This window comes from Mastigoproctus giganteus, chromosome 13 (assembly GCF_048544385.1).
Source record: "Mastigoproctus giganteus isolate SK-2022 chromosome 13, ASM4854438v1, whole genome shotgun sequence".
NCBI lineage: Eukaryota > Metazoa > Arthropoda > Arachnida > Uropygi > Thelyphonidae > Mastigoproctus > Mastigoproctus giganteus.
In genome coordinates, this window is record NC_143587.1 from 65,473,080 (window position 1) to 65,495,391 (window position 22,312).

Here is a 22,312-nt window from a genome sequence, read left to right on the forward strand (position 1 = left end):
TCCACGCCATAATAGAGAAAACTAAAAAGTTCCATTACACATAATTGGACGAACATTTGATGAATGTTTCGAAGTTGGTGTGTTTGTGCGTACTATAATAGATAAAGAAAACTCAGTGTGCAGAACACCTAAGTACCGGGATGAAAAGGTGGAATTACTTAGACGGAAACAGAAAACCTTTTTCCACTATATCAAATCGATAAACGCGCACTATGCAATCCACTGTGGAGAGAAGTGGAGCAAAAAAAGAAGAACAGTTTTGGCATGCACCAGTAACAGAAAGAAAGACACAGACAAGGAAACGATGGAAGTATTTTCGATACACTGGCGATAGATAGCAATTAACCCGCCCAATGAAGATAAGAGAAATAAAAAACAAAACAGAAAGGGATAAAGCGTTCAGTGGAGACTGCCAAAAAGAAAGAAGCAGTGAAGGATAAAGGCCCCGGCAAAAAATATGGGAGGGAAGGAAAGTTCTAGTGTGGGGAGTTGAGGAAACAGTTATAAATGACACATCGGGAATAGGGTCGGAATGCAATCATAGGACCATGAATCAATACTGAATCTAGATTTCGTAGAAATTTCCAGTCGAGGATGGTCACTGGAAAACGAATGTTAGGCTTTAAAAGAGAGATATGTAATTCAAGATGATTAAAATAATTTACGATTTTAAAAATTTATTATGAAAAATCTAACCAAGATAACGAAAGCAGTAATAAAGAAAAATCAAAAGTTTTTTTTTTGTATTGAAGTTCAATACGTGTTCCTCTTGTGGCTCCGCACGCAGCAGAGCATTCTGTTTCTTGCCCCGTACATTTTTAGCATGCTGAACCGTAAGGTGAGGGTGTAATTTAAGCTACTTTATTTTCCCCCTATTATACACAGCCTAAGCCAACAGCTCCCCTTAAGCATCAAGGCCCACAAACTAATTGACTGCACTAGTGATAAGAAAAATTTTCCAGGAGCTAAGGGTTCTGTTTTTTTTTTTTCTTTCTTTTATTTCAATGTATATACAGGGTAAGATCTCATGAGAGTATTGATTACACAATATTAGAAAACAAAACATTATGCAAAATAATAAGATATATACATATAGAGTTAAAATGTTTAGTTACCATAGATATCAAATTTACTTCATTTGAATTTTCAGTGATAAAAACTCTTAATTAGCCCACAATGCTACTCTTACCAATTGAAATCCATCGTATTCTATTCTCAGAATTTCTTCCACTCAGTATCTATTATTCTTTTTTTTTTCGGAATGTACTTTTAGTATTACAAATTCTCATTAACTTTCATATCTCGAAACTTTCAAATGCTCTCTGATCTTTTTTAGCCGTTTACAATTATTCCTTTATCTCTTTAAATTTCTTTTAGTTCTACATGTCTCTGGCTCATTTCTGCTCGTATTACTTCATTTACTGTATATACATTTCAATGTTAATTTTAATTTCAATTTTAATGTTATACTTAGATTTGATCAGTTCTGAAAATCCCTGATCTCAGGTCTTACAGTTAGTTCCTTCCTGGATCCCATCAGCTATTCTGTGACTCACTCTCCAGCTAAAACTAAGCCTTTTCCTTTTCTCTTCATGACAAAATTTCACAAAAATAACAAACGCAATAATAAAGAAAATCAAAGTTTTTTTTATGTATTCAAGTTCAATACGTGTTCCTCTTGCAGCTCCGCACGCAGCAGAGCATTCTGTTTCTTGCCATACATTTTTAGCTTAACATTCTGAACCGTAATTACTTCTCTCTCTTCCAGCCACAATATGTATATACTTCATTACCAGCTAGCATCCTCACATCACTACATCAATCCTGAAGCACACCGATTTCCGATCACCTTTCATCTCTTTTCGCTTGCACTTCTCGATTTCCCCGAAAAAAACTTTATATTTTCTCTTCCAATTTCGTATCTGTGCCTCACCAATTATAATTTAACCCAATCACACTGTTATTTCTTCCAACTCCCATACCATTGCAATTTTGATATAAACGTAACTTTTTGTTCTCTTTCGCCTGATTTCCTACATCCCTCCCGCTGACAGCGTCTTTGAAACCTCTAAATTGCAATGCCCTAACCAAACCACCTTAAGTAGTGGCTTTCTAAAGTAGCAAGGTATGTTACACATTAAGATGTCTGGCTGCCTAACATCCTTAAGTGCTTTTTAAAGTTGTCCTTTCTTCCTACCCTTAGTCTTATTCTTCCCACTTTTAAGATTTTAAACTTTTCCCCGTCTCACTTTTCTACGCCTGCCCATTCCGTTGTTCTCTTATTTAATAAATACAATACAACCAGTCTTTCCTTTATTTTTATAAATATACATATTTTCACTACAAGAAATATTTAAGACTATGTCTTACAGAACCTTTCCAACAGCTTAACGTATCCTGTCGTTAAAATTATCCGAAGTTGTCGACGCTGGAAGAACAGATCGTTTTTTATCGAAGATAAAAATCGGGAAGGGTGGTTAGGTGATGCGAAATAACGGTCAAAGAATGAATGCTTAACGCCCTATAGAATAAACGAATGTTGTAATTTCGTTGTGAAAGTGTGGCTGCGCACCATCGTGCTGAAACAAAGTATCAGCCACAGTTCCAAAATATCGTGGTATATGATATTGATTGTTGGTTTGGTAAAGAAGAATGGGTCTTACACTTGCTTGATCGTGAAATACGATAACCCTAGAGCTATCTTGACATGATTTGCTGTTTAGATTGCAGAAATATCTCTTCCCAGCTCTGATCTACATTATGAAAAAGTTTCCTTTCGATCACCCAGTAAATGGCGCTAAGTAATGTAAAAAAATAAGAAACTTTTTCTCAAGTTATGCATTTTCAGTTCAAGACTTCCAAATAATCTAAGTTTCACTGAAATCTGATGAGAAATATAGGAGGAAATCATAGGGCGAAAAGAAAAAAATAAATAAAAATTAGGAGTAATATGTGACAGAGATATCGTTGATAGTACTTACCTATTAATTGGACTTGAGGTGATGAGCAAATATTCTGTTAAAATCCAAAGATCTATAAAGGAGGAGGAAAAAAAACGTGGTTAACATATAAAAATCCGTGCGATGTTTATCTACTCTAGTGAGATTTTAATGAGGATTTTTTTATGAGAAAAAAAGCTATTTTCTTCTTAAAATTAGGAAGTGTGAAAAAAAGTTGAGTGTGTTCGTTTCCTTTAAAAATGCGTACAACTACCACCGTAAAAATAATGGCACTTTACAGTTTAACAGTATGGATGAAGTAATTATTACTGTATCGATTAGTTTTGAATGTAATTCGCATGAAAAAGAAAATAACTGAGCGTACTTTTAAATCATGAAAATAGATTTGATAATAGAAGAACTCAGTTACCACTATCAAGTTTATTAATATAATACAGGAGAACTCCTACATTTCAATTTCACTTTCTCCTTTACTATTAAACAAGAGGCGCCTAAATAAATTTATATTTTGCAACCAGTAAATTTTATATTATGTTAAAATTTAAAAAAAACTGAAGTTAAATTTCAGTTCTCAGTAACTTTTATAAAAATACTTGAATAATTTTAGCCGAAATTATGATTTTATGAATTTGTATGGAAGGGGATAAAGAATCACGTGAACAGTAGTCAAATTACATTGTATTTGAATTTATTTATTTGTAATTTTCCGGAAATACTGTACATATGGCGAGAGCTTATTCCAAAGAACAGAATAAAAAATAACAGAGAGGAATAGTTGATTCAGTAAGTTGGGAGTTTAATCTTAAATGAGTTGATTCAGTAAGTTGGGAGTTTAATTTTAAATGAGTTGTTTCACGTGTTCCAACTGGTTTGGAAGAGAAAAGTACAATTAGAGATGCCCATTCAGAAGAATGCCGTGGAAATATCTGTAGAAAAGGCATGCAGGAGAACCTAAAAGTCTATGTGATAAGAAGTGGAGGGAGTTTACAAGAGGAGTCATTGTTAACTCCTTTGGACAGAGTATCTAGCTTCTTTAAATTAATAATTCAGCAAAAGTGCATTTACAAAAAAAAGGGTGACAAATATGGCTCTAATGTACAAATACCCAAATGAAAAATATTAACAATTGGAATTACAGTATAATGTGACAACAAAAGAAGCGTTAAATATACACTGAGTGATCAATGAATTATGACCAGCTACCTAATACTTCGTAGGTCCTCCTTTTTTGCCCTCAGTACAGCAGTTATCCGACGTGGCACTGATTCAACAAGATGTCAGAAGGTTTGGGAGTATGACCAACCAAGCTGTGTGTAATGCGGTCAGCAGTGCAGGTATGGAGGTGATTGGTGTATCCATACGCCTGATATAACAATAATAAATTTTCTGTTTATACTCCGGGACGATCAAATGGTCAGAGGAGTTCACAAGATAGACAGAATCAAGAAACAGCACCATATATCCAAGGTGGTAGATGACTTTCATCAACCGGTGAAATACCACCACTTTGCTTATTGGAGGCTTGAAGTGGTGAAACCCATGTTTAGTCTCTAGAGCAAAGTTTCTGGCATCCCCCTCCCCCCCCATACTTCTCCTTCAACCCATGCACGGTACTAAGTACTATAGGTTTTGATACCTTTCGTGTTTGGGGTTTTCATAAAAAAAAAAAAAAAAATATTCAACAGTCACGGGCTTGAACCCCGGTCACTCAAGGCACGTGTACTTATGCACCCGCGCGCCTGACCACTAGGCTACGGCGGCCTACTGCCTCTCCATAGTGTCCCACAAGTGCTCTAGGTTTGATATCGGTGGAGTTCGGAGGCCAATCGATATGCTGGAAGTCGGAACTGTGTTCCTCAAACCATTCCTGCACAACAAGTGCCCGATGGCTCGGCGCATTATCATCTTGGAAGACACCATCGCCGTTCTGAAAAAGGTTTAACATAGCGGGGTGTACGCAGTCAACAAGCAGTTGACGATGGCGGAGACCACTGATACGTTGTTCCACATGCACCAGGGGTCCAAGTTCCTGCCAGTGAAACATGCCTCACACCATACAACCACCTCCACCGGCCTGCACCTTTGGTACCATGCATGATGGATCAAGAGCCTCGTGTTGTTGACGCCAAATCCGTACGCGACTATCCACGGTGTGGAGTAAATAACGTGACTCATCCGACCAGCACACCTTCTTCCAGTCTTCTAACGTCCAACTTGCAGGCTCTTTGCACCAGGCGAGTCTTTTACGCCGATGTTAGGAGAGGATGCCGTAGGGTTCGTCTGCTGGTATAGCCCATACGTGCGAAGCATGGTCATGCCAGATATTGTTCCGGGTTGGCCCATGTTGTGTTGGGTAGTCAGCTCTTGAACAGTGCTGCGCCTGTTCGCCTGTATGAGTCGTTGGACCTGGCACTCCCCTCTAACTTCAACCTTTCGCTGATCTTTGCAGTTTTGCCGAGTTTTGTCGGGTTGTTGTTTGACCATTTTTACGCTAGTCCTGGTAGACTTTAACTACGGCGGCTCTCGAACACCCCACCAGTTCAGCCGTTTGGGAAATCGAGGCACCAGCTCGTCGAGCTCTCACAATCTGTCCTTTATCAAAGTCCGATAAATCCTTCCTTTTACCCATCACGCTCGGAATTGTACTACCTACCGAACCACTGACACCTTATCTATGCTACGTAGGTCGACTAACTCCGCAGTCTCGTATCTCATGTGGTCAACAGGTCGCATTCAGTTTTCATAGGGGTGGTCATAATTCAGTGACCACTCAGTGTATTTTCAGTTCATCCAACGTGTGCAAGCCTTAAAGAGCAAACTTTTCCGACTAAATTCGAGCATCATCTCGTTAATATGGTGTTTTACCCAAAAAATGTCTACCAGTTGACAGTATTTTAGTGGCGTTGCCAGGGAGTTCAAAGTGTACCCTAAAATGTGCATTTTTTTAATACATTAGAAATCTACTGCAAAAAATCTTTAAGCAGTACAATATTTCTTTAATTTTAATGATTTGTTAATTAAACCATTTTAAATAAAAAGTTATTGAAACCTCCAGTTAGAAATCCTATATTGCTGCTGCAGTATTTATCCTCATCATTAAACCAAACTTAGTTATTATACGGTTTTAGGCGCATCAGCAACTTAGTTCATATTGTGCTGTACATACTGTCCTGAAAACTGCGCGTGTTCTGTGATTGATTTGCTGTTTGCTGGACGAAAACTTTAATTTCCGGAAGAAAAACCACGCTATCATGGCCTGAGACTGACTAACTCAGCCACTTTGTGAAAAAGGCCCTTAAAAATTTTTCGCATTATTGAAGGGATTCGAACTCAGGTCTTTTCCACCCAGTGAGTTCCACACCGTATGAGAAGGATGGCGATTCTACCAACTGTTTTACTCAGGAGAGCAGCAAACTTAGATAAGGGTTATCAAATGAACTCATTATTTCGTGTATAAAGCGTTCGGTATAGTCCACCATCTTTTTCAAATTTGTCCTCCTTCGTGTTTTACTATCTTTATCGTGGGGGTCATCAATCAGTTTTATTATAATTGATTGTCTAGGGTTAGTAGATAAAGAATAATCTTTTTCACTGTATTCTCTGAGGTCCCGCAAGGTTCGCCTCTCGGTCCATTTTTCACAGTATATAAAAGATATCTCGTCCGGCTCTAGCCAGACGAGACATTTGCCAATATTTAAACTTTACATACACGATTTCTAGGATAAAAGGAATGCCAATAAGCATTACTAGCTATTCTTTTGCTGTTTTAACTCTTATTTCTGTTTTTTACATCGTTTTTTTCACCTGTGCGACTACATTGAGTTATATAAGCATATTGCTTTCACGCCCTGAAATATGAGAAGGCATTTTTATGGTATTTTATTTCTATATAGCTTCACCAGTTATAATATCGACGAGCCCTGGTTTTTGGCATTAATATCTTTTCCATTTCTTACCATAAATCTCGACATCGAATACATTTTGTATTCTGCTACTTCGTTCAAGGTCCATCGAAACCAGTCCAATTTATCCTTATATAAAAGAAATCAATCAATCTCTACAATATCGACTTTTCACTCAATCGTGCAATATTTAAGAAATAGCTATGTTCTTTACTATTTTAAGACTTTTATTTGATTACATTTCAGTCCTCTACCTGCAGAGGAGGTAGGAGTTTGAAATGCCCACCTTCACTAACGCTTAGATCCCTAGCCAATCTCATGTATTTATTGAGGATCATCCTAATCTTGACTTTAACACATTACTTCCCGAAGGAATTTGCGAAAATATTCTTTCAATCATCTGCTCTTGAAATACAAACTTCGGAAAAAACAATTGTTATTGTAGTAGTAGGGTTTTAGTAGCATCAGCGACTAAGGCCATGTCGTTCCGTGTATGTAGTCTGTAAATTGCGTGTTCCGAGATCGATTTTCTGTTTGCCGGATGAAAAACCATGCTGCCCAATTGTCTGAGACCGACTAACTCAGACACGTTGTGGAAAAGCCCATAAAAATTCCGTTCGTCATCAACTGGACTCGAACTCAGGTCTTTTCCACCCGATATGGGGGAGGACGGCCTTACCAACTGTACTACACACAAGGAGCATCGAGCTTCACAAGATCTAAGCCAGTCATCGTTCGCTTCTAAAATGAACTTTTTAAGCAAAGAAAACTGACTATTTTTATACATTCCATTTTTACACATTCTATCTTGATATTGTGATACTTCCTTCAAACTCGGTGTATTTTTTAAAAGCAACCATTCGTAAATTTGAATTTATTGACTAGTTCGACCGATTTTTTCTAGTTATTCACAGTTCTGTGCATATCAAATATTTATCTTTAAACGATGTAATTTCTTCCCCCTGAATTTGTGATTAGCTCAAATCCTGAAAGCACTTTTAAGTGAGCAAATAATTTTTTTTTTCCACTGGTTAATTTAGAATTCGATCTTCCGATGCACGTAACTTGTTATCTCCAATTATACAATTTTCAGAACATTCGAGTTTTAGTTTTTGCACATTAAATATAGCAAGAAAGCTAGGCATAACAAGTGGGCTTTTTTTAATGGCGATTTTACATATATAATTTTTTTTTTTTAAAACATAACTTTGAACGTGTCAAATAACTTATTATATGTTACTTCTTCTAAAGAAAAAAATTCTCAAAATTACAAGTTCGGCAAAATAGAAATGAAAATATCCTTCAGCAAAATCAAGTGAGATTGCAATGCAGATTGTTTTACCACCATCGATGGAATTCATCCTTTTAACCCACAGGAGAGTGCTCTACAAGATGGCGGACTCAAAATCTGCACCATTAAGTCTGCTTATAGATAAAAGAGAAGGAGAGGAAATATATGTCCGGCTGTCATCTATATTTTATTAGAATCAGCTCTTGGTCCTAGCTGGTATCGCAGAGGTTATCAACACCGTTCTCCCATACCGGGTGGAAAAGACCTGAGTTCGAATCCTGTCAATGATGCGAGGAATTTTTATGGATCTTTTTCACAACATGGTTGAGTTAGTCCGTCTCAGGCGAGGGTATCGTGGTTTTTTCTCCCCGGAAACTTGAGTTTTTCATCCAGCACACAGCAAATCGACCACAGAAAAAACACACAATTTACAGACATAAATATATCCGGCACACTTTTTGGCTTAAGTTGCTGATGCGCTAAAAATCAATAACATAACCACAGCCGATGGAAATATCTATAAAAAAGCACGTAGTAAAAAGTGAATGTCTACATTACAGACAGTGGAGAGAGTTTCTAAGAGAAGAGTCGTTAATTAATCTGGCTTGACCTCTTTTGATTAGTCTAGAAACTTGAAAAAGATATCGGGAGCACCATCCCTAATTTGGGAATAATGTTCCATTGTAGGACTGATTTGGGATTTACACAGAGTTAACAGACTATCAATTAAACCGCCCGGATTTAAAAATTGTTGCAATACCATTATATTTTGTTAGTTTCACGTGTAAAGACTTTTATTGATCAATTTTTAGGGTGAGAGAAATTCAAAGTTCAACAAAATATCAATGAATGAAGACTTCTGATTTATTTTGTTGTAGCACTGACGAACTATTCCTCAAATATATTATTCTAATTATTTTATGATATATTAAAGCATACTTTCTCTTTCGGTGATCAGGAAATTATGAACCTAATACCGTGTTGGACCACCGTTCTCACTAACAACAGCCTAGGCATTGCAACTAGATGTCTGAAGACTTCTGTAGAGATCTGCAACCATGCTACGTGCAAGGTTTTCCACAGTGTCGGAATAGACTACGGTTATGTGTTCATACGCTTATCTTCTCGTTCCAAAACATTCCACAGGTGTTCAATTGGATTGAGGTCAGGCGAATCTGGACCAATCAGGGTGGGTGATATCTTCACTGTGTTCATCTAAACAATCCTGCACAATGCGGGCCGATGGCATGGCGCATTATCGTCTTGGAAGATGCCTTTTCTGTTTGGGGAAACAATGCAACATGGCAGGATGCACATGATCTCCTAAGAGCTGGTAGACTTACCAGTGAAAGGTTGGTCCATACACACCAAGGGGTCTAGTTCTTGCCAGCAAAATATGCCCCATATTAAGCAACTACCGCCACATGCCTGGATAGTGCGCACCATGAACGATGGGTCCATGGACTCGTGTTGCTTGCATCACACACAAAGGCCTCCGTCGGCGTGTTGCATCAGGTATTTGGACTCATCCTCCCAGCACGCTCGTTTCCAGTCCTCCAGTGTCAAACCGGCATGTTGGTGACATCACAGCATTCGCCGTCGACGATGATCAGCCTCGAGGAGAGAATGTCTCTTGGGTCGTCTGCTGTGGAACCCCATACTTCTGAGTAAGCAGCGGATCGTTATTTGGGATATTGTTCTTGCATTCCCCATATTGTACAAGACGTGACATTTCCGATATGGAAGCACCAGACGCACGAGCTCCCACGATCGCGCCCTTTTGAAACTCCGTGATATCTTTACGACGACCCCTAGCTGCTACTTTATCCCTTTGACTTGGACGACCAGATGCAAATTACCAGTACTCTCGTGTACGAAGTTGTTCTGCTTTTCATACGGCGAGCAATGCGGCCTAGTACATTAAGGATGGGATGTTCCGAATTCAGTGATTACTGAGCGTATTTCTGTTTCATTTTTAGAGCACAGGTTAACTAAACATGGCGATATTCTCAATGTTCCAGTTTTAGGCTTTAAAATTCATTTTATCCCGGTTATAGACATCGTAAAGGTTATCATAAAAATAAATATTCACAGGCGGGATGAAAAATCCAGAATATTTCACTGAAAAAAACCCTACTCCTTCCACCTGAGATCGGCTTAACTGCACCTCCAGTGAAAAGGCCTTCAAGAATCTCCTCGTCTCCGACTTGGATTTGAATCTAGACTTCTTTGAACGAGTGCCAGTGGCCAATCACAGAGGACGAGTTGGATGACCAGTTGTACATTGGATTTTATGATTAATCGAAAACTTTGCAATGTTGCAGAGATAAACAAGAGTTTCGTGTATTATTTCTCGACAAAAAAATTAACCAATACGTTTGCATCAGAGTTGGAAATAATATCTCGAGTAACGTCAACACTACTCCGTAAATCATAAAAACCAGTATTTTACTTGAGTAGCGAGGGGAGTGGGGGAGGCGAGAAAGAAAGAGAGAGCGAGGTCTGTCCTTTTCTGACTGCATCCGAAGAAAGAATCATTTTCCCTTAAAGAACAAATAACCGGCCCTCTTTCTTCATTGTAAAGAAGCAATAGCTATAGCCATCAAGTGGAGCCAATACGGGCTGCTATAATGCAGCTGTTGTTATTACTGGTACAACTGCCGGTCATTGTTGACTTCCACAATCGCGCGCCCACGCACTCCCGCACATACGACAGGCGTCCGTAAGAATAAGAAGAATGGATCTTCGATCCAAGACTCACTTTATTTCTGTCACAATAACTCTCTACATCTCTCACTTATTGTTGTCCCACCTTCTGTATTTCTTACCATAGTGATTGTTTCTTCACAGGTTTGGCAAAGGGTCAGAAGTGTCGCCAAGAAACGACGCCCCGATACGCGAAACGGAATGGATTAACCTTTGACCCGCGGTTTCTTCTTTTTCTTTTATTAATCGGCGCAATCGTTTTCGTTAATTTCCGAACAAGGTCTATTGTGACCGAACACACTTATATCAAAGAAGTGGTCTGCTGAACACAACAAAAACCATTGTGGGTGGAGGGGTGGGGCCGATGAGGTTAAAAAGCGATCAATGAAACTCAGTGTTAACTAATTTTAAAGCTAGATCTGGAAATCGGTCGTTGTTAAATAAAACAGAGGGCGCTACGATTTGCCAGGAGAATTTTTGCTATTGTAAGCGTGGATAAATTAAAACCATTTTCCATTATCTTTGAAGCGAATTAGATGTCTAATTGTTTTTCCTCATGTAAATTGAGTAACTTTCCGTTGAACACTGCATCTAGAATACTAAATACTGCTTCGTGAGCAGGAAGTTTCCAAAAGTATCTTAATAATGATAAAATAAATCATATTCTACGATAAAACAAAATACTTAGTGAGTTGAACATTAAGAATAATTTGCTCTTTCCTTTATTTCTCATTCGTACGGTGTTAAAAATTCTATTTAAATGGCAGAAAGGAAATAAAGAACCAACAATTACTCAATTAATACATTTTCAAAGTTTTTTTTTTTTTTTGGGATTACTGTACTCGTGACGTCAGTGTTGCTGTGGAAACCAAACTACTGGTAATGTGTGAAAAAAAATATATATATATATTATTTATAAATGAAGAATACGTGGTTTAGAGTAAGCTAATGTTGATACATCGATGCTCCAATAATTAATTTAAAGTTACTTTATTCGTAATGCTTGAAAACTTGTTTTATGTACATTAAAAATATACTCGCTCGTGGTACACATAAATGTTAGTGTGGTGGAAGCTTTTTGCAGTTTATTTCTGTTAAAATGTCGCCATTAAAATGAAATTTATCGCATACTTAGGATATTTTACTTAATAATGCATACGGCTTATTCGGAGGGTGCTTTAGGACGTTTTATTAACCAGAACGGGCTTTGGAACAAGCAGTGACAAGTTTGGTTTTGTTATCTAACATCATTGGCTGTTGTATTAATAAAGTTGAACGAACCACAAGAATTCACAGATCCTTTTACGGATGACGATACCCAGAGGATAACGTTTTGGGGTTGTAAGGAAGCCAGCGCCTGCCAATTTTTCTGCACCCTCGATTTTTCTGAGTTTGCTGATCTCAGTGCAAAATGGCAAGATTTCTTCTTGCTTACGGCCATAATGGCGTATTTACGTGAGCAGATTTTCTTTCAAGGAGTGTTAAAGCTCCTAAAATACCGTATTTATTGTGTCCCAACGGAAGCTTTTTGAGATCTTTTATTTGCAGTGGTGGGTTTGTTTTTATTGTGGTAGTTGTGTTTAGTAGAAGAGATTGGTAAAAATTAAGTAATCATGGCCTTTAAATATCCTAAATAGGGTTTTTCTATTATAGAAATTTGACGCTTTATTAGGCCTAACTGAATAAAACTATACAGTTCCGCTAGATGGCAGCAAATTAACTTTGTATGTCCTTTGAAATAACCGAAATATAAAATAACACTGTAGGTTTACTTTAGATACTTCTAAGGCTGGATACGAAATAGGAGGATAAAGTTTGGCTATTCATTTTCTTTGTTTTAAGTCTGTTCCATGAATAAACATGTGACAGGTTATCAATTCCCGGATTGACCAGGAATCTAGCGGATTTGGTTTTTCCCGACACTCGGATTAGACTGTCTGTGAGACATATCTTTAGGATAAATATGTAGAATCTGAAACAAAGGAAAGAAATAAATATGGCGTGTACACAAAACTCACGAGAGTTACTTACGGTGCACAATGTGCTGCCTTTTGAACGAGGATATAACATTTTATTAATGCCTCTTTGGTTCGATCTTTCATATGATGGGGAGTGGAATGAAACTACTGGAGAATTTTAACTTGCACCCACAGGGATATAATTATTTCTGTAATATTTTAATTTTAATGATTTTAATATTTATAACTGATTTAAGAAAGGAACAAATATTTTATTCAGTTAGCGTACATTACGTATATATACGTACATTGCTTACATAAGTATTGGTTAGGTGTAACTCAGAGATGTCAATATCAGAAATGCTCTTGGGTCTTATTGGAGGTCTCGAGGGCCTAACTGGAGTGCACCCAGAACTTATCATGACATTAGTGAGAGAAATATGCTAAATATTATCAGGTTTATTATGTACATCCCTTACACGATCTGCTGACTGGTCACCATTAAGTTTAACACTACGATTCTGAAAAAGTTGAGTGTGTTGGTAGCGCAACTCGAAAACTTCAGTTTGATACTCCATGGTATAGATGAACCAACCCTGGATAGCTGACTTCCTGAAAATAAATAAATGCGCGTTTTGTAAAAGACTTTCTTCTATCAATACGCCGATGGAGTCGATCGACTTATCCTCATTAAATATGAAAGCAGAAGAACATTCCTGGAATTGGTTCACTGAGGAACAAAGTATCTTCACATCGGTTTCTTAATAGTTGTAGATGGTAGTTTGTTGTAACCGTAGTCTGCAAGGTAGAAGCTGTTTCTAAATTCTAGCAATATTGCGAGACATTAGCACAATGTAGGGGTATACTTAAAGCATTCTTCATGAGGTACTTTGATAGTTGCCTTGCACTTTGTTGTTTCTGTGAGACAAGAAGAGAAAGAGAGAATGCAAAAACCCTCAGGTAACAATGAACTCAAGTTATCCATTCTAGCATTAATTCCACGTTCATCGTAGATATATTGATCCGTGAAGGGACCAACCAGGCAACGATATTTTTTACAAGTCACGCACTTTTCTAAATCTCCAATTTTCAGGTCTGCTCTTTTTAAGGATCAACGGTGGGCTGCGCCTACAAACCAGTCAAAATATTTCTATCCAACAGCGCACTAAATATATATATTTGTTTCTATATTTATCGATGTCTGACTATATATAGATGGCTCGCTGTAATATTACGAGTGAGAAATTTGTCTTCCTGTTGTTGCCATGGGTACGTCTACGATAATATCGTGGTGTTAAAAGGAGGAGAAAAGGTGCAAATATTGCAGAAGTTATAGTTTCCTTTGAAGTCCTGAATAGTGGCTTTTCCACGCAATTTTCCCCTCTGTCCCTCCCAGTCTAGTACGTAGACTGAAAATGAAAAGAAACGCGAGTTTATTCCTCGAGTGGATGAGCAGGCAGCCTTTAAAGATAATTTTCTGTATTTTATCTCAATCAAGTGGTTTGAATGATGGCATTCTCACAGTAACCATGACGATATGATCAGTGAGTCACGTTCTGGGTTTGACCCGATGTTGAAATAAATGGAGTTGTCTTGAATTATAAGCTTCCCCTGGTAAAATTTCTAAACGTTTTATTTGTTGAAAATGGGTTGCGATGTTATTTAATGGCCAATATTTATACGCGCAGAAAATAAAAAAATAAATTAAAAAAAAACGCAAAATATCATCGACTATATTTATATGGGAACCACATTAGAATTAGAACTGGAATTGGAACTACAGTACTAGTACATTGGAATTGGAACTACTCATCGGAACTACATTACTTTATACTGAGATATATATGTTTTTTGTTTTTTTTTTGTGCGTGATTCTTTCTGTATATTGCATATATTATCATCCTGTTAACATGTCAGCTTATTGTAATTGAATATCACCTATTGTGTGTTGTATTAATAAATATAAATTCATGTTACACATGGCCAAAATAAGGGGCATTTTTGAATCTTGCTAAGGCATTTTCAAGCGTAGATTAGTCAGTTAAGGTGTCGACCTTTTTTTTCTCTGAGTTCGTCCAAAGTTTTTCATCCCATAAACAAAAACAAACAGCTTTAAAACGTGGCAATTTACAGACACGAAATAAAGAAGCTTCCATTGCTATTGCGTGTTTAAAAGTACGCTGATATTTAGGACAGAAGGTTTAATGGACTTTTAGCAGTGAGAGTCATCAATAAATGATGCTTACCAGTAAACGCGTAAATATCCGAATTTCTCGTTTCCGTTGTGACTGCTCTTTTTCCCCATCCTAAACTTTCCTTCCGTCAGCTGGAAATTTCACCTTACTAATATTTTACTAAGAAAACCCAGATGCCATTCCCCGTCTAATTTTCTTGTCTCACACAACCCAATATACAAACCCCACACACACCAGCGCGCAGTGCACTCTCGTGCTGTTTCTCGCTTTCCAGGAAGACTTGATGATAGACTGTACATATTTGATGAGGAGAAACAACTGGGCATCCAACCGTTCGCTGTCATCTCCAAGAGTCGTATTTCCGTGAGCAGGGGTCTAGGAGCAGCTGTTTCTCTGGTGATGCCGACATCTAGTGCTCCAAGTGTGGCGTTCATGCATTGTAAATCGGAGTAAAATGTAAAGTAACGGTACCTTTCGGCTGTTCATAGCAGACCCGTGTCTTTTACTTTAGCAACACTCATCGATGTGGTGAGAAGCGAAGCCAGCATTGAAAAATACAGAAGCTTTGGAGAAACTGTTTCAATCAGGCTTTTATGTCAACTGTATATCTTCAGAGTCCCGTGTAGTATTAAAGCTTTTCTCTAAGGAGAGATTCACCTTTCTCCTCCCTTCTTTGCTTTGAAGAAAGTCGCTATTCTTTGTAGTGCTATTCATTTCTAAGGCACTTCGATGGTTGTTATAAGCGTGTAAGGACTCGCAATCAGACCCTATACGAGCTATCTCTTAACTCGCTGAGTAGTTACTTTATTTTCCTTTCTTGCAGATGGATAGATCAACCATAGCACACCTTCAGTTTACGGATAACTTTATTATTATACAAGGATAGAATCAGTTTCATATACAGACTTAAAACTGGACGTTATTATACAGGTTAGAGGGATAACCTTAGTTTCGTACATAACTGTTTGCTGTACTTGTTTAACCGGATAAGAGCAAAGAAATATAAAGATAATAAACACATAAAGAAACCTTAACATGCCGTGACCTTGCAACCTATTTAGCTAAAGGTAAACCGCGAATGTTTGCACACGCAAAGTACAGACTAAACTGTCTAAAGGGGCAAGGACCGTCTACAAACAGGAAGACAAAACAAAAATTTAAAAAAAAAAATGTAAATTCTTCCTCTGATTAAATGGTATAAGTTGCAACTGTCAAAGAGCTTCCGGTGGATAAACAAAAACTTGGCATCGGCCCACAAAATACTCACGTGATACTGGCTAACCATTTAAAACCGTGCGTACTAGATAACAAGCTATTCACCAGCGGAAACGACTTCAGGTCATAACAAAACCGACTAGAGAAATTTATTTCACCGAAGCCAACATCAGTAGAAATATAATAAGTCATAAAACTTTATATACCTAAAATACATGCGCATTTTGTTCATGGAAAATTAGTCCTGGAAATGCAGTCCTTGCTGATTACAGTAATTTCATGGTTTTTTTTTTATCTACCCAAGAGTGAAAGAATTGTTGATTACTCTCTTTTCTTGTCTAGGTGGTGCTGATGATTTTACTAAAATGCAGCCACCCTGATGGGAAAGGTCATCTGTGCTGATGGAAGGATTGATACCTAGTCTCAAACACTTCAAGTAATTGTCCATTATTGTAAGTACATTGGTGTCATCGGCGTAAAAGTAAATCTTGCCTATTTACTATGAAGAGAAGGGGGAGCTGTAGTAAACGGGGTCTCTAAAAGTACCCCACCTTGAGGAACTCCACCCAGTGATATGATTTGGTGGCACGGTTGTAACCTATCTCGATAGTTCTCTCTTTATGTAAGGCTAGCAGGAACCGAAGAATCCTTCCTTGGATGCAGAAGTAGTTTTCTAACATAGATTAGCGTTGAGGAATGAATAGCATTGAATTCAGATTTTAAATCGATATAAATAATTGCCAATTTTTCGTTATAATCGATCGCACTTTGCTACTCAGCTGATGACCATGACTGCTATTCGGGCTGGAACTGATTTCAATGTTCAAGTCGTTGGGTAACTCAAAAACTGGCTTATAATTATGCCAAAAAGCTAGAAGAGTTGACCACCTTCGAAGCCAACCATTGTGTAAGTGGACATTATATTCGGAACAAAGCATTGCCAGCATTTTTTGTCAGTAGTTTTTTTTTTATTTTGAGGATTGAACTGAACACTTCCTCTAGTACTTCTGTGATTACCTGTGGGCAAGTCGTGATCCGAAGCGACTTCAGATGATGCACGGCTGATGCACAGCTGTAAATTCAATTCACTTCCAGTTTCTGATAATTTTCAAAATGAACGTGCCACTGCATAACTGAAGTTTTCCCCGTCGGACTTACGTTCAGTTTAACTGTATTTTAAGTTAGCGGTCAAGCCAGTATGACTAGAAAGTGTATTTACTTCCAGTGAATAGGCCAGGATGTCACATTGGACGGTTAGTTACGAACAATAGTACAGGTGGCGAACAATGATAGCAAAGATGCTTTTGATGATGCGATTAAGCAATGTTTCTTTGTTTACTGTTCCCAATAACCCATCTCTTTGATGGCAGGCTAACTGGACGATAGTTGATTTATATCAATCAACTGGAAGGATCATTAGTTAATTCAGAAAGCGAGTAATCTACACCAAGTCATCCACTGATAGTGTGTGGATAATTACATTAGTTTCGCTCGTTCGGAATTAATCCCCTTAAATTTCATTCTCAACATTCTCCATCTCGTTTACTAACTTAAGTTAGAGTAATACTTAATTCGGCCGGCACAGATATCATTTAGCAATATTCAGGGTATAAATTTCATGCGTCCTCTTCCCATTCCTCTAATGGTATAAGGGATTCGTAAGTGCAATCTTCGCGAACATACAAGCTGGTAAAGTTTGAAGCAAAATTATATTTTGCTCCAGGCTTTAGTTTGAAAATAGAAAAGTCCGCGCGCTCTGCTAGCATGGAAATAAGTTGCGAAAAGCTGTCAGAATGTGAAATAATAATTGCGAAATAACCACTTATCTGTCTGTAAAAAAAGGAATTAAGGAGAAAAAGAGAAAAATAAAAAAGGAGAAAGGAATTATATAAAATGATTTGAAGGATAAAAGGAATAATGTAAAATGATTTGAAGGATAAGTGAATGAAAAAGAGATTTGAAGGATAAAGATAATTACGAAAATGATTTGAAGGATAAAGAGAATTATGAAAATGATTTGAAGGATAAGAGGATGATCTAAAAGTTTGGTGTACAGAAAAAAAAAATCCTCTTAACTTTCTTCTACAGAACAGTACTTCTGAAGATTCTAATACACCGTGTTGTATTGACACACACACACACACACACACACAGCGTGAATAAACCTCATTGGAGTATTGGCTGTAAAATTTAATGAGAACATCAGAGGATCGTATTTACAAACACACGCATCCGTGAATTTGTGCCAAGAACTTCAGTGAACTTTTGGAAGTTGGTATGTCAGAAAAGGGGAACCTACGCCATCTCCTCTTCGAAATTAATTTTGCTAGTGATTATTGATGGTTCAGAGGAAAAAGCGATCGAGTTGTCTGTCAGGTGTGTTATTTAAGAAGTCCTCCATTTGCAATGAAGGTTTCATCCACTTAAAGTGGGAAACACGAATACCAAGATAAAGCAAACATGCCGGAAGCACACGGAACGTTTTCATTTAGCCAAGATTTTATTATTGAATTTTCTCTCCCCTAACGAATCTCTTGATATTTCATCTTCAATTACTCACTGAATAATATATCTGTAACTAAACCTTCCTCCCCTCAAAACTAAAATTGGTTTCGTCTGTGTACATTGTTAGTTTGGTTCCAGTGACAGCTATTGGAGAAAAAAAATAAATAATAATAATAAAAATCAGAAATGCACAATTCTTTATGAAGGTCGTCAACTACATATAATCTCTAACCGGAAGACTCCATCCTCACGTGCACAATAATGAGTAATATAAAAAGAAAAAAAAAAAAGAGAAAAAAAAAAAAAACACGGAGAAAAGATTATGTGAGTTTTGGAGCTTCCTCTTATCTGGTTTTTTTCTTTTGTCATTCGGCGTTGCCGCTTGCTTTGGGCACGTGCACAGTTGGTCGTCATAGAAACGCTTGGTAGAGAATGGAAGTTAAATATTTACAGAAAGACGGAGTTTTCTTTATTCGGTTGGTTCTCTTATCAAGCAACATGCAGTGGAGTATATATGGACTTAAAGTCACAGGATGTTAAACCTTTTCCATTTTTGGGCTTGAGATTTCCTTGTTATAGATTTCATTTTTTTTATTCCTTTTTTTTATTCCCCTCCCGTCTTCTCTGTGACAATTAGAACTTTTTCAAAGTTCTCCTCCCTACCCCCCCCTCCTCTACCTTTTTATGTTTCTTTCGGTAGCAGAATTATCAGGTTTCAGAAGATGCTCATTAACATAACATGAAAAGGAACTTTTCGGAATTAAAAAAAGAAATAAAGGATGAAAATGATGGCTCTGCAGCGGTACTGCTAGACTCTTCAGAAGTAAAAATTAACGCCTTGGATTTCAGCTGTTAAGGTCACTCCCCTCTCACCTTAAATAATTTAGTACGAATCGCTTGAGATTCTGCACTTTAAAAAATTACGGTAGGTTAATTGAGTAACTGAAAAGCGAAAAAGCTCCAGGTTAGTGGTCCGGAATCAGTTATTGTAATGAAGCTTTGAGGTTCATCAAAGAAGTTTTCAGCCCCTTCAAGAATATAAATTTAACAATACATCGCTATTCATAAATCTTGCAACCTTGCAATGAAAAAGGCACATCCTCCCACATTACACTGTAATTATTCAATTAATATTTATTAATGTACATTTATGGTCATAAAAATCTCCTTTCTGACATTCATCTTCGAATGCTCAATGACAATCTATACGTCTTTGACAAGATTTATTTGTTTATCTATAACAAGATTTATTTTATGATATGCTGCATTATACATATATATATATATATATTTTTTTTTTTTTTTTTTTTTTTTTCTTACGCAAAACGACTTACCAGCCATTTAAATTTTTCTGAAGTAACCATTTTCTTAAAGTTAATTCATTTGAATGATTGTATTTAAAAAAAAAAAATGTAATTTGAAAATTTCAAATTAAAGAGTTTTTTTATTTTTTATTTTTGGTGTTGCGTCGCTAAGAGAAGATGAAAATTTCGCTGACATTAATGCAATCATTATAATAACGCTAAGTCATTTCACTGAGCAATTTCTCCCCCTTTCAAATATCAACAGCTATTTGCTTTACATTTTAATGTATTTTAATTTCGACGCAAAGTGCCTTCATCAAAAGGGCATCTGCTTCTGTTTGAATACGTAGTCCAGATATAAAAGCAAAAAGCTCGAAGCCTGCGAGCCCCCTCTAGTGGTAGATTTCATATTTCCTCGAAAAATATTCAAATAATGTAACTTTTTACTGATCTCCCTCTAGTGGTAGATTTCTTATTTCCTCGAAAAATATTCAAATAATGTAACTTTTTACTGATCTCCCCCTAGTGGTAGATTTCTTATTTCCTCGGGAAAAAAATTCGAATAATGTAACTTTTTACTGATCTCCCTCTAGTGGTAGATTTCTTATTTCCTCGAAAAAAAAAAAAATTCGAATAATGTAATTTTCCACTGACCAGAAATCAGGAATTGAGAATAAAGAGTAGATTTTTAGCACTTTTCTCTAAAACTGAATAAATAAAAATAAAATACTCTAGAATCTGATTATTTACGACATTATAATTTGTACACTCGGCCAGTGATATTGTATTTATTCCAGAAAACGGAGATTACTTGAGAGAAGTAGCAGAAAGCTACCAATTCCTTGCTTCTGAGTGCATATTTCAACCAAATCAGCACAGGGATAAAAATACATTAAACAATAAGTCTCACAGAAAGAAACTGAGTCGGCCAGAATCAAATTGTATTACATCCATGACGATGGTACTCTTTTATTACACGAAAGAAACAGAAAACAAAAGATCTCAACCAAATTTCCTGTTTCGTTCTATTTGTTTTGCATTCTATTTAAGGTGTAATCTCTTTTTGTATGTAAAATTTTCATTCATTTGAAATATTTAGGAGTAAAGAACACCTTATATAACGGATTGGTGGCAATTTCCTAAGTAATTTAGAATTCTTAACATTAAAAGTAGGCAGCGTTACTTTCAGGGGGACTTGGATGCTGGTGGCCAATATCTAAAACCAGATTTTCTGTGTTTCATCTAATAAGAGTGTTGTGTCTGTCTTTGCCTGTCCGTAGATGTACGAAAGAGGCGACATGAAAAGTAAATTTAAAAGATGCATGCCACCTATGTGTCTTCATTAAGTTAGGAGGCAAGTTAGAAGAGAATGTATTAGGTTATTCTGGGTAGAGAGCGTACTTTCCGCTATTCTTTACATGCGCATCTCTTGGTCTTTTGGGATGCAACTTTTGAAAGATAGAGGATGAAACTATTGGGCTTTTATACACTTTGGTTCTTTCATAGTGCATTCTACGCCACCAGTACGGTAGATTTACAGAAAACGAGAACAGTACGTACTATGAGAGCTTCCTTTAAATGACACAATTTCTACTTTATATTAGTCTGTCGATGTTAGGTTGGTTGCGGTATTCGCTGGAAGGTGCTGACATAGTCAGTTTTGGTAGCTACACTTATCTACCCTCTTTAACTGTACGATTTTCTGCATTGAAATGCAAAATGCGTTTTCATGCCCACCCAAATTTCTCTCTGTCCATGCGCACGTGTATAACCGAGGGAAAAAAGCTGCTGCCTTCAACTTTGAGACGAAAAGAAGACCGATTTATAAAAATAATTCCGTTATTGCCTTCCCTGAATGTTCCACTGAGCTTGTGTAAGAACAGCAGCGATGTTTACCTACCATCCTTCGGTAAAATAGCGCCCCTGGTGGACAAATATTCTAACAGGGAAGTTAGTTTGCTCTTCTGGCTACGATCGTTTGTTTGAACAGCATCAGAACATTGGATCTCTTTCCGTAGTTTATCGATGGTATGTCTATTCTCCCTTGATGTTAGTTCGGCAACTACTTTGGATGTTTCATTTCATCCCCCTCGGCCCCCTCTCTTCCTTACTTTTTTTCCCTTTTTTTCTTTTCCCATTCTCCATTCCTGTCAGCGCCCTCAGTTCTTGTTCCCCATTTACTCGTCTCTCTCTTGATGTTGCATGGAATAGAAGAAAGATCTCTTTCTCTCTCTCTCTCTCTCTCTCTCTCTCTCTCTCTCTCTCTCTCTCTCTCT

General features: G+C 37.2%; 1 protein-coding gene across 7 annotated transcripts in view; it reads right to left on the bottom strand.

The window, feature by feature from the left end:
- Positions 1–22,312, bottom strand: part of LOC150076131 (irregular chiasm C-roughest protein-like) — a 565,240-nt gene that overhangs the window by 267,295 nt on the left and 275,633 nt on the right. For all 7 annotated transcript variants that reach the window (XM_090388091.1, XM_090388093.1, XM_090388094.1 and 4 more), the window contains one exon: positions 2,982–3,033. The gene's annotated coding sequence lies outside the window, so the exon portion shown is untranslated. The remainder of the gene's footprint in view (positions 1–2,981; positions 3,034–22,312) is intronic.